Source organism: Cherax quadricarinatus, chromosome 57, assembly GCF_038502225.1.
Source record: "Cherax quadricarinatus isolate ZL_2023a chromosome 57, ASM3850222v1, whole genome shotgun sequence".
Taxonomy (NCBI): domain Eukaryota; kingdom Metazoa; phylum Arthropoda; class Malacostraca; order Decapoda; family Parastacidae; genus Cherax; species Cherax quadricarinatus.
The window spans coordinates 18617057-18630329 of record NC_091348.1 but is presented as its reverse complement, the minus strand read 5'-3'; positions in this window follow the sequence as shown (position 1 = coordinate 18630329).

The following is a 13273-nucleotide window of genomic DNA, read 5'->3' as shown; positions in this document are numbered from 1 at the left end:
AAGTAGATATTAACACTAGCACTCATATGTGAGTATATACATATACACAAAGAGAAACAGAAATGATTAATTTAAGAAGAGAAACAGGTAAGACAATTAAAATAACGAAGGTAACAAGTACTAGAAGTCGATTGTAAAGCATAGCTAAAAAAAAAATAGATCGAAAAATGACTGCTAATGACAACACGGAAGATACTCAAGTGAATACAGGAATACTTCGTGAAAAGGAAACAGAGGATGATGGTTCTCGAGAAAAGAGGTTTTAGAGTGGACACTGTGATGACCGGAGACCTCTGCACATCAACGCTTGGGTCGCCGTTGTTCCCATTATGCGTCAATGGCCTGTCAGAGATAATCGAGCCCTTTGTATCCTTGTTTGCGAATGATGGGGCATTAATGAGGAAGATAATGACCGGTGAGGATAGAGAGACTCCAGGAAGACGGGAATAGGCTGTAAACATGCTGAAAAAGGAGGCTACTTGAATTCACTCCTGATTAGTGTAATGAAAATGAGAGAGTGAGAACCTGGACACGGAATATATCCTGTCAGAAGAGGTGTTACAAACTACGTGGGATGAAATATCTGGGAGTAAACATTGCACCAAACGTCACTACACACACACACACACACACACACACACACACACACACACACACACACACACACACACACACACACACATATATATATATATATATATATATATATATGTATGTATTGGTGGATGAATTTGGTAGGGTGTGCAAAAGAAGAAAATTAAAAGTGAATCCAGGAAAGAGTAAGGTTATGAGGATAAAAAGATTAGGTGATGAAAGATTGGATCTCAGATTGGAGGGAGAGAGTATGGAGGAGGTGAATGTATTCAGATATTTGGGAGTGGACGTGTAAGCAGATGGGTCTATGAAAGATGAGGTGAATCATAGAATTGATGAGGGGAAAAGGGTGAGTGGTGCACTTAGGAGTCTGTGGAGACAAAGAACTTTGTCCTTGGAGGCAAAGAGGGGAATGTATGAGAGTATAGTTTTACCAACGCTCTTATATGGGTGTGAAGCATGGGTGATGAATGTTGCAGCGAGGAGAAGGCTGGAGGCAGTGGAGATGTCATGTCTGAGGGCAATGTGTGGTGTGAATATAATGCAGAGAATTCGTAGTTTGGAAGTTAGGAGGAGGTGCGGGATTACCAAAACTGTTGTCCAGAGAGCTGAGGAAGGGTTGTTGAGGTGGTTCGGACATGTAGAGAGAATGGAGCGAAACAGAGTGACTTCAAGAGTGTATCAGTCTGTAGTGGAAGGAAGGCGGGGTAGGGGTCGGCCTAGGAAAGGTTGGAGGGGGTAAAGGAGGTTTTGTGTGCGAGGGGCTTGGGCTTCCAGCAGGCATGCGTGAGCGTGTTTAATAGGAGTGAATGGAGACAAATGGTTTTTAATACTTGACGTGCTGTTGGAGTGTGAGCAAAGTAACATTTATGAAGGGGTTCAGGGAAACCGGCAGGCCGGACTTGAGTCCTGAGATGGGAAGTACAGTGCCTGCACTCTGAAGGAGGGGTGTTAATGTTGCAGTTTAAAAACTGTAGTGTAAAGCACCCTTCTGGCAAGACAGTGATGGAGTGAATGATGGTGAAAGTTTTTCTTTTTCGGGCCACCCTGCCTTGGTGGGAATCGGCCAGTGTGATAATAATAAAAAATAATAATAAAAAATATATATATATATAGTGACATTTGGTGCAATATATATATATATATATATATATATATATATATATATATATATATATATATATGTGTGTGTGTGTGTGTGTGTGTGTGTGTGTGTGTGTGTGTGTGTGTGTGTGTGTGTGTGTTTGTGTGTGTGTGTGTGTGTTTGTGGTGCGGTGCTGAATAAGTAAAACATTCAATTTTGCATTAAATAGCAACGTTCTTCTTGCCGAATAAGGCAAACGATAATTTGTGTATGCAATAATTTCACAAAAATCATTCTGAACTTAACGAAAAAAATATATTTCTTTGTATATGTTTATTATTAAATTATTGTAAACTTATCTAAAATATATTTAGTTGGATTAGGCTAAATTAAATTGCGCTGGTTATAATAAGGTTAGGTAAGTTTTCTAAGGCTCTTTTAGTACAAAATTATTAATTTTAACATTAACATAAATTAAAAATATCCTTAAATGTATAAGAGAAAATTTCTGAAAAGACTTAATTTTAAACGAGTTCTTGCTAATTGCAATTATACCTATTCGACACGACACACACGACACACACACCACACACACACGATACACACACAACACACACACGATACACACACCAGTTTGGAACTCACACCTAGCCAAGCACGTAAAGATACTAGAGAAAGTGCAAAGGTTTGCAACAAGACTAGTCCCAGAGCTAAGAGGTATGTCCTACGAGGAGAGGTTAAGGGAAATCAACCTGATGACACTGGAGGATAGGAGAGATAGGGGGAACATGATAACCACATACAAAATACTGAGAGGAATTGACAAGGTGGACAAAGACAGGATGTTCCAGAGATGGGACACAGCAACAAGGGGACACAGTTGGAAGTTGAAAACACAGATGAATCACAGGGATGTTAGTAAGTATTTCTTCACCCACAGAGTAGTCAGGAAGTGGAATAGTTTGGGAAGCGATATAGTGGAGGCAGGATCCATACACAGCTTTAAGCAGAGGTATGATAAAGGTCACGGTTCAGGGAGAGTGACCTAGTAGCGACCAGTGAAGAGGCGGGGCCATGAGCTAGGGATCGACCCCTGCAACCTCAACTAAGTGAGTACAACTAGGCGTGTACACACACGTACGTACGTATGAGACAATTATATAAGACATGTTGGTATGAGATCCATTACAGAAACCCCAAAACCAAACATACATTACACACACACACAGCGGCCACTGGTGCAAAAACGTCAACATTAAAATACACAGAGTAGGCAATTCGTTCGGAAAATTAATGGCAATAAATTAAGAGGAAGTTTTTTATATAGTGACATTAATCGTAAAACAACAAAGCCGCTGAATTCCGTATAATGCATATATAATTAAACTGCGCATAAATACGAAAATAATCGTGCCGTTATTTTTGTAAAAAAAAAAAAAAATACCTGCGTCCGCTGGTGCTTTTGCGCCAGCGGCGGCAAATCCCGTATCGTGAAACATATTTACGCGGTTCGCTTTCCGCGTGTGTGAGGAATAAAGGGGATTCCAGTCGTCATGTAGTGATAGGAATGACTAGCAGGGAGGCGAGCGGCGATGTGTGTGTGTGTGTGTGTGTGTGTGTGTGTGTGTGTGTTTATAATTACATTACTGGTTAAAGTAGAGTTATACTGATGAAGTTCCATGATCAATATATTTTTTGTCGTGATTCGTATATTTTAATTCCTCTTTTTTTTTTTTGAAGCACTAACTACCCCTCTTTTAAATCGTCGCATTCGGTCGACTACGCTGTTTGAAAAGTAAAAAAAAAAATTCTGGTACCCTTTCGGCACTAATTTTTTCTCAGTGTACAACCGTGGCCAGCTGTTCCAGTGGCTTACGCACTGGCCTGGAGTATTACGCCTCACTCGCCATGGATTCAAGCCCACATCCGTTCTGCAGTTCGTGGTTCTATTTGTTATCCTCTTGCAGGAGGTAAGAAATATTCTTTTTGTATTCTTTCATATGCTTGTATGACTTCACGTGTGGTCATCATGCCTTGTCTTTTCCTCCTGTCATGATTGTAACAATCAGCAGGAACTGCAGACGACGTGCCCACAATGTTATCTATTTACCAATACCCGACACTTTTAAAGAAACAAGGAGATAAATAGTCCTCACCAGCAACTCTATTGCCAAACTCGTCTCCAAGATCTCATCCATCAACAAATTTAACACAGCCACCATTGCCTCGATTTCCATCTAAGGCAGCGGTCCTCAACCTTCCTACACAAGTGGGCCAAATTTGATGGTCAAATATGTGATGAAGACAATACGGTTTTGTTGACACTGCAGTGTGGAACCTACATAAAAGTGAATTGATAATTTCACGTGAGGGCCGCATCCATTTCCTAGAAGGGCCACAGGTTGAGGACCCCTGATTTAAGGCATCACCAAACAGAAAAATCACCATCACCACCAATTGAAGGAGCGTTGACCATCCCGTGTAACAACTGGGACCTTGAACAGTTCAAGGTCCCAGGACCGAAACGTTGTCTAATATGTCCTAGTATTTGTTTACGTGTCTTTCTAAACCAATCTGTCGGTGACTATTACCAAGATTTATACCAGTCTATGTAATACCTGCTTAACACACGGCAACTCCCAAGACTTTAACAACTGGAGTGATGCACCACTGATACCAAGATGGACGACACTCAAACAAGAAGCCTTTAAAAGTACACTCACAGTTATCTTCAACAAGGGGTTCTACACTTCAGTTGAACCTCTTGCCAGAAACTCCTGGGAATCGTATGTGCCGGGAACCTGAACCTTACTAACGCTCCTCACTGCTTTACAGGAGCTCTAATGCTCTCCCACACATACCAGCTACATTAGCTTCATGTAGGTAACTCACATCTCGAGGCCTGGTATACCCTCCAGGTATACTCCTCCAGGTATACTACTTACCCGAGCTATCTCCCTGAGTATTTTGCGTGTCGTAATCATGTCTCCTCCTGATCCTCATTCTTCCAAGATCCTAAGAACCGGTTTATGAAGTCGTAGTTATTTCTTTCTTAGTTCCAGTATACCCTCAGTGAAAAGACAAACACACAAACACACACACACACACACACACACACACACACACACACACACACATTTAATAAAATTTAACATTTTTTACGATAGTAACAAGATTACTTTTAATGTAACTGCATCACATTCCATTTGATTTTTCGTAAACGTCGTAAGTGAACGTTTAACATTATATATTGAGTACAAGTCACGTACACACACACAAAAAAAAAAGTTCTTTGGAAAGGAAATCTCAGACGACGTTTCAGTCCAGGAGCTTTATCAATTCACAACAGTTGTGACTTAGTAACGGCCGAAAAGTGATCGAAACATCAGCTAAAATGCCCTTACAGAAACGTGATATTTGTGACTTTTTCCACACAGGGATATTGTAGCTGATTCTTCATATAAATATCGTGTATAATAATAGATTTTACGCATAGAATGCGTAACTGTATATTTAATGTATAACATATTTTGCGTAATCCCATTTCCAGGATTGATCAATGTCAGTGTGTTTCCGGTCTTTATATCAATACAGAGCAATTTTTTGTCAAGCGAGATTTTTTCCACCCCCTCCCCCCAGGGCAAAATTCAAATGAGGTGATTTGCAATCGTATGTGGCTCGTTGCACGATAAATGTTCCCCATTTTCACCGTTGCTGTAGATCGTTAAAGCATTGATATTCTTTGTGTACGGTGGCGCGCTATTAACGCAGGGGAGGGAGAGAGAGAGAGAGAGAGAGAGAGAGAGAGAGAGAGAGAGAGAGAGAGAGAGAGAGAGAGAGAGTAGAAAGAGAAGAGAGAGAATGTAAAGAGAGAATAGAAAGAGAAAAGTGAGAACAGAGAGAAGAGAGAGAATAGAGAGAAGAGAGAATAGAGAGAAGAGAGAGAAGGGGCACACTGCCAACAACTGCCTGCGAGATACCAGGTGTAATTACTGCTACAAGAAAGGACATAAGGAGGACCAGTGTCGGAAGAAAAAGGAACTTGACAGACAGGGCCACCTGTTTAGAGACCTGTTCTCAGAACAAACCAGCAGGATCTCTAAATTGGTGACCTCAACCAGCACCTTATACAGAGGGACTTTGATGACCTTCTTGCAGTGTCTGACATGAGAAACTTTGTTGATTTCCCTACTCATATCTCTGGCTCCTCCCTTGACCCAGTAGTGAGTGATCTGGCAGAAGCCATAGTCACTTGTCAACCCCTCGGCTACGTTGGATCCTCTGACCACAAGGCTGTTTTTACGACACTTAAGATCCCAACAGAACGTGGTGAGGAGTCCACACGCACAACCTGGCTATGGGAAAGAGGTAATTGGCCAGCCCTTTGCTCTGAGCTCGCCACCACCGACTGGAATGCTCTTCTCCAAGGGGATGTTGACAACCAAGTGAAAGCCTTCACTGGACACATCCTTAATCTACAACAAGAACACATTCCTCACAGGCAATATGTGACGAAGCCTACAGATCAGCCTTGGTTTGGCTTTCGTTGTAGAGAGGCTGCTACTGCTAAGTACAAAGCATGGCGAAGGTATAAGAGACATCCTACCACCTATAACAGGAAATTGCACATGCAAGCCTGTAGGCATATGGGTGATGTTCAAAAGTGGGCCATTGCTAAATGGGAGGTGGACATTAAAAGAAAGTTAGCATCAGGTAGGGTAGGCTCCAAAACCTGGTGGTCCCTGGTCAAGGACAGACAAGGTTATCTGCCTGATGAACTTATTCCACCTCTAAATCGACAGGATGGGACCACCTCTACTAGTAGTCAAGAGAAGGCAGACCTCTTTGCTGAACACTTTGCTACCAAAATGCAAGTTCCTGATCCAGCAAGGGACCCTCCTGGGCTAGCTGCAAGAACTGTGTCAAAACTGTCAGTGGTGACAATAAGGCAGGAGGAGGTGCATTTCCTACTTAAATCGCTTGACCAAGAAAAGGCTGTGGGCCCAGACAAGTTGAGCCCAAGATTGTTGAGAAGATGTGCAGACCAGCTAGCAGCACCTCTAACTCGCATCTTTCAGCACTGCCTAGTACAGTGTAAATGGCCCTCTCTATGGAAAGAGGCAAATGTAGTCCCTGTTCACAAAAAGAAGAGCAGAGCAGAAATCAGCAACTACAGACCAGTGTCACTCCTGTCAATCACTGGTAAGATCCTTGAGACAATAATCTCAAGACAAATGACAGAGTTTTTTGACTACCACTCACTACTTTGTGATCGTCAATACGGCTTCAGGAAAGGTTACTCTGCTGCTGATCTGTTGTTAAACCTCTCCACTAAGTGGCACCAGTCACTGGATGAATCCAAAGTCAGCTGTGTGGTAGCACTGGACATTGCTGGCGCTTTCGACCGGGTGTGGCACCAGGGCCTCTTAACAAAACTTCAAGCACTGGGAATTGCAGGCTCTACGCTATGTCTCCTCAGTGATTACCTTCATGGTAGATCTCTAAGTGTAGTTCTCAATGGAACGGAATCAGCAAGACATCCTATTGGGGCAAGCGTTCCACAAGGAAGCGTGCTGGATCCATTGTTATGGAATGTCTACTTCAACGACCTTCTTCAACTCATCCCAGAATCACATGCATATGCAGACGACTGTACACTGACATTCACTTATCCAAGAGAAGAAATGCCAGCTGCTCTAAGCTACATCAATCACCAGCTGAGAGCTATATCAGCTTGGGGAAATAGATGGCAAGTAACATTTTCACCTGAGAAAACGCAAATGATGATCGTCTCTAGGCACCATGATGGTAATGCTGGTGCAGTAGTAAGGATGAATGGGAGGATGTTGGCACCTGGAGAAGAAGTTGATATCCTTGGGGTGAAATTTGACTCCAAACTAACCATGAAGAACCATGTTGTATATCTTGCAAACAAGGCAGCCAGGAAGCTTACAGCACTTCGCCGTATCTCCCATCTGCTTGACAGTAGGGGTTGCAAGATCCTGTACGAGGCACAATTACGCTCGCACCTTGAGTATGCTCCACTTTCTTGGTTTGCCTGCCCCCCCTCTCATCTGCGACTGCTTGACAGAGTAGAGAACAGAGCAAGACGTCTCATCTCTCGCCTGGACCCATCCTGGATAGATCTGTCATTTCAGCAGAGCCTTCAACATAGGAGGGATGTGGGTGGCCTTACTGTTATGTACAAGGCCAATATTGTCAAAATACCACACTTGGATCCACTTCGAGGACAGCGTGAAACAAGCTTTTATGCCACAAGACGGGCAGAAAGCAGCAATTTCACTCTGGCTGTACCCTTCTCCAGAACATCACTCCATCTGAGATCATACATACCCAGGATGACTCGAGTATGGAACACATTCGTACAGCATAATGATGTCAACGAGATAAAGTTAGTTGATCAAATGAAAATGCTGGCCCACAGATGGCTCCAACTTCATCCTGTTTCCTACTTGTATGTCTCATAATAAAAATGCTTTCAAATGAGCTGATGTAGGTAACAGCTCTTAGCTTGCCAATAAATTTAGGAATCCTTAACCTGTAAATAGCTGTCAATAAAGCTAGGGATCCTTAACCTGTCAAACCCTGTGTAAAAAAAAAAAAAATAGAGAGAAGAGAGAGGAGAGAATAGAGAGAATAGAGAGAATAGAGAGAAGAGAGAGAATAGAGAGAGAATAGAGAGAAGAGAGATAATAGAGAGAATAGAAAGAGAGAAAAAAAAGAATAAAGAGAAAAGAGAGAATAGAAAGAGAAAAGAGAGGAGAAAATAGAAAGAGAAAAGAGAGAAGAGAGAAAAAAAGAGAGAATAAAAAGAAAAAAGAGAGAAAAAAAGAGAGAATAAAAAGAAAAGAGAACAAAGAGAATATAGAGAAAAGAGAGAATAGAAAGAGAGAATAGAAAGAGAGAGAATAGAAAGAGAGAGAATAGAAAGAAAGAATAGAAAGAGAAGAGAGAGAATAGAAGGAGAGAGAACAGAAAGAGAAGAGAGAGAGATATTCAACCATCCCCCTGAACTGGAACCTTTTAAATGGCTGTCAGATATTTTCTTCTATATATTTTTTCCTAAAAAGATTTATTTTGTTCATAACACGAGAACGCTTCATTCGATCGGCTTCAAATTTTTTCAACGCTTGTGCACCCACATATAGGCCAGTATGCATAGGTAAGTAATACACGCATGCATATACACAAGCATATAAAAGCATACATACAAAAATGCATACTCATATACGCACAAACATACATACAAATACGTATAAATACGCAGAAAAAGACGTATGTACAGGTATATGCCCTTACATACGGATACAGAAACATATATATATATATATATATATATATATATATATATATATATATATATATATATATATATATATATATATATATATATATGCATACACATCTATATACGCATACACATACACTCACATGTGCAATTTAATGTATGTTTTTTATATTATGCTGCACCGAATTTACGACAGCCCGGCATTAGCCCTTCTGCGTGCCTTGCGGTAGAAGAGGCTGGGCATACGCAATACGGGGATATCCTTTAAGGATCGCGCAGCAATCAAAATTTACGGGAGAAACTACGGCTTTAATCACCCATTCTCTGCCGATAGGTGAGGTTAGGTAAGATTGGTCAGGAAATCAGGACAAGTGTTTCTTGACTCGGGTCTTAGTCATATGGTGAGCCCCCGCCACTGGAACTTTTGGTCATCTGACCGAGGCCTTCCGCTGGCTTACCAATCCATCCCGTAAAAAACTAAGGTTATAAATATTTTTGGTCATCTGACCGAGGCCTTCCGCTGGCTTACCCGTGCACCCCTTAAAAAGAAAATATACAGGCGTTTAACCTAACATAGTAATCGATAATTTTGTGACTTTCCAATGATAATTAAATGACAGCAACTCTGTAGTAAAGCTTAACTTATATATTGGCCAACCGTTCAAGATGGAGTGGAAAGTCTGCCTATCATGTGGGTCCCTGAAATTTATTCTCAATTAAGCTAATGGAACTTGATGTGGAAGTAGTGGCGGACCGATATTATTGGGGCCTTGAAACTTGACTTTTATGGCGCCGCCTTCACAAAAACCAACATCTAGTCTATATATATTAATAATCTTTTAATTTATATTTTAATTATTTTGTACTGAATTACACCATATTATTTACATTATTTATGTTTAGAAACCTTCCCGTACAGTAGACGCAAAATTATTTAAGCAATGTGGTCTAAAGTGGCTCCTGGGGCCCCTCCGGGATTAGGGGCCCTCAAGCTTAAGCTTCATTAGTTTCATAGTAGATCCGGCCCTGTGTGTAAGTAATTACGAGTGTCGGTGTCCGGCGGTCAGTGCGCTGATCGCTAATGATGAGGCGCTGGCTGGCCATTACAGGGGCAACTGATGTTATCGTGAGGGACAGTGTGTCAGGCAGAGCTGACCACTGCTTGGTCAGCACAGCTTTCTAGCCTGTTTGGCTGTATTTCCACACACACACACACACACACACACACACACACATACACAGTGGAGAATGATGTAATGGTGGTAGGATCTACACAGATTTAAGAGATATGATAAACATCATGGAGCAGAGACCTAGTAGCGACCAGCGAAGAGGCGGGGTCAGGAGCTGTGACTCGATAACTGCAACTACAAATAGGCGAGTACACACATACACACACACACACACACACACACACACACACACACACACACACACACACACACACACACATACACTGCTACAGTTCGATCTGTTTTTACGGTAATGGCGCCGTGATGATTTTTAGGGACGAAAAGTTTTTTTTAATTTTAGTTTTATATCCCATGACAAACTGGGACGGCATTGAGGGTGGAGGTGTGAGGGTGGAGGTGTGAGGGTGGTGTGAGGGTGGAGGTGTGAGGGTGGAGGTGTGGGGGTGGAGGTGTGAGGGTGGAGGTGTGAGGGTGGTGTGAGGGTGGAGGTGTGAGGGTGGAGGTGTGAGGGTGGTGTGAGGGTGGAGGTGTGAGGGTGGAGGTGTGAGGGTGGAGGTGTGAGGGTGGAGGTGTGAGGGTGGAGGTGTGAGGGTGGTGTGAGGGTGGAGGTGTGAGGGTGGAGGAGTGAGGGTGGAGGTGTGAGGGTGGAGGTGTGAGGGTGGTGTGAGGGTGGAGGTGTGAGGGTGGAGGTGTGAGGGTGGAGGTGTGAGGGTGGAGGCGTGAGGGTGGAGGTGTGAGGGTGGAGGTGTGAGGGTGGAGGTGAGAGAGTGGAGGTGTGAGGGTGGAGGTGTGAGGGTGGAGGCGTGAGGGTGGAGGTGTGAGGGTGGAGGCGTGAGGGTGGAGGTGTGAGGGTGGAGGTGTGAGGGTGGAGGTGTGAGGGTGGAGGCGTGAGGGTGGAGGTGTGAGGGTGGATGTGTGAGGTTGGAGGTGTGAGGGTGGAGGTGTGAGGGTGGAGGTGTGAGGTTGGAGGTGTGAGGGTGGAGGCGTGAGGGTGGAGGTGTGAGGTTGGAGGTGTGAGGGTGGAGGTGTGAGGTTGGAGGTGTGAGGGTGGAGGTGTGAGGGTGGAGGTGTGAGGGTGGAGGTGTGAGAGTGGAGGTGTGAGAGTGGAGGTGTGAGGGTGGAGGTGTGAGGGTGGAGGTGTGAGGGTGGAGGTGTGAGGGTGGAGGTGTGAGGGTGGAGGTGTGAGGGTGGAGGTGTGAGAGTGGAGGTGTGAGGGTGGAGGTGTGAGGGTGGAGGTTGTGAGGGTGGAGGTTGTGAGAGTGGAGGTGTGAGGGTAGAGGTGTGAGTGGAGGTGTGAGGGTGGAGGTGTGAGGGTGGTGTGAGTGTGGTGTGAGGGTGGAGGTGTGAGGGTGGAGGTGTGAGAGTGGAGGTGTGAGGGTGGAGGTGTGAGAGTGGAGGTGTGAGAGTGGAGGTGTGAGGGTGGAGGTGTGAGGGTGGAGGTGTGAGAGTGGAGGTGTGAGAGTGGAGGTGTGAGGGTGGAGGTGTGAGGGTGGAAGTGTGAGAGTGGAGGTGTGAAAGTGAAGGTGTGAGTGGAGGTGTGAGAGTGGAGGTGTGAGGGTGGAGGTGTGAGAGTGGAGGTGTGAGGGTGGAGGTGTGAGAGTGGAGGTGTGAGGGTGGAAGTGTGAGGGTGGAGGTGTGAGAGTGGAGGTGTGAGGGTGGAGGTGTGAGGGTGGAGGTGTGAGGGTGGAGGTGTGAGTGGAGGTGTGAGGATGGAGGTGTGAGGGTGGAGGTGTGAGAGTGGAGGTGTGAGAGTGGAGGTGTGAGGGTGGAGGTGTGAGAATGGAGGTGTGAGAATGGAGGTGTGGGTGGAGGTGTGAGAGTGGAGGTGTGAGAGTGGAGGTGTGGGAGTGGAGGTGTGAGGGTGGTGCTGTGAGGGTGGGGGTGTGAGGCTGACATGAAAGGTTCACCCACGCTCTGTGTAAGCCTCCGATAAATCTATATAAAATTTCCGCACATGACCCCTTCCCCTGCTACCATTAATCACACACACACACACACACACACACACACACACACACACACACACACACACACATACGATAAAGCTCATGGAACAGGGAGTGTGTGTGTGGACCTAGTAGCAACCAGAGAACAGGTGGTGCCAGGAGCTGTGAATCGACCCCTGCAACCACAAATAGGTAAGTACATATAGACAAGTGAGAACACTCACCCCCTTCCTCCCTCACACACGCATAATTGTTGTTTTAACTACAAACAGTAAAGATGGCACACACACACACATACAAACACAAAGCACACTAACAATTATACACACAAATATAAATACACAGTCATACACACACAGTCATACACACACGCAGCTACTTACTCAAACCCCACATGGCTGGCCATGCTAGCTGTTCACGACCATTAAACAATTATTTCACCATTAACATCCACTTTATCTTACACCCGCGTACACTTAAACTTGCATGTGGCCCCGTTAAACATTGACTCTCAATTTTATAAATGAAGAACTGTCGAGTGCGAGTGTGTGTGTATGTGTGTGTGTGTGTGTGTGTGTGTGTGTGTGTGTGTGTGTGTGTGTGTGTGTGTGTGTGTGTGTGTGTGTGTGTGTGTGTGTGTGTGTAAGAGCCTCGTTCAACCCACTCAAGTATTCGCCCAAGCTACTGAATTCGTCGTAAATGTTTTATATGGTGCGACCCGTTTTCTGAATGGGATGGACGGCCTAGCACGCATTACACTTCGTAAAGTTCTTTCCGATCTAAACTAACAAAACTAGTACTACTACTGAACGACTGATCACCTCAAAACAACTACTCTTTACTACTGTCTGCGATGTTATATTCGACTGAAGAAGACTGTTGTGTGGGCGAAACGTTACGTCAATAAAGTGATGCCCATGTTATCTTACTCATCATCATTAGTAATTTTAGAAAGAATAAAGAGGCGGGTTATTTGTGTATTGTTCTGTGACTGGAACGATACACAAATAACCCGCACCGGAGAGAGGAGCTTACGACGACGTTTCGGTCAGACATTGACATTAACTAGACACACACAAGCACGAAGAGAAGGTAGCCGGTAAATATATACGAGAATACAATGAGAGAAGAATGTAGTGGTGTAGTA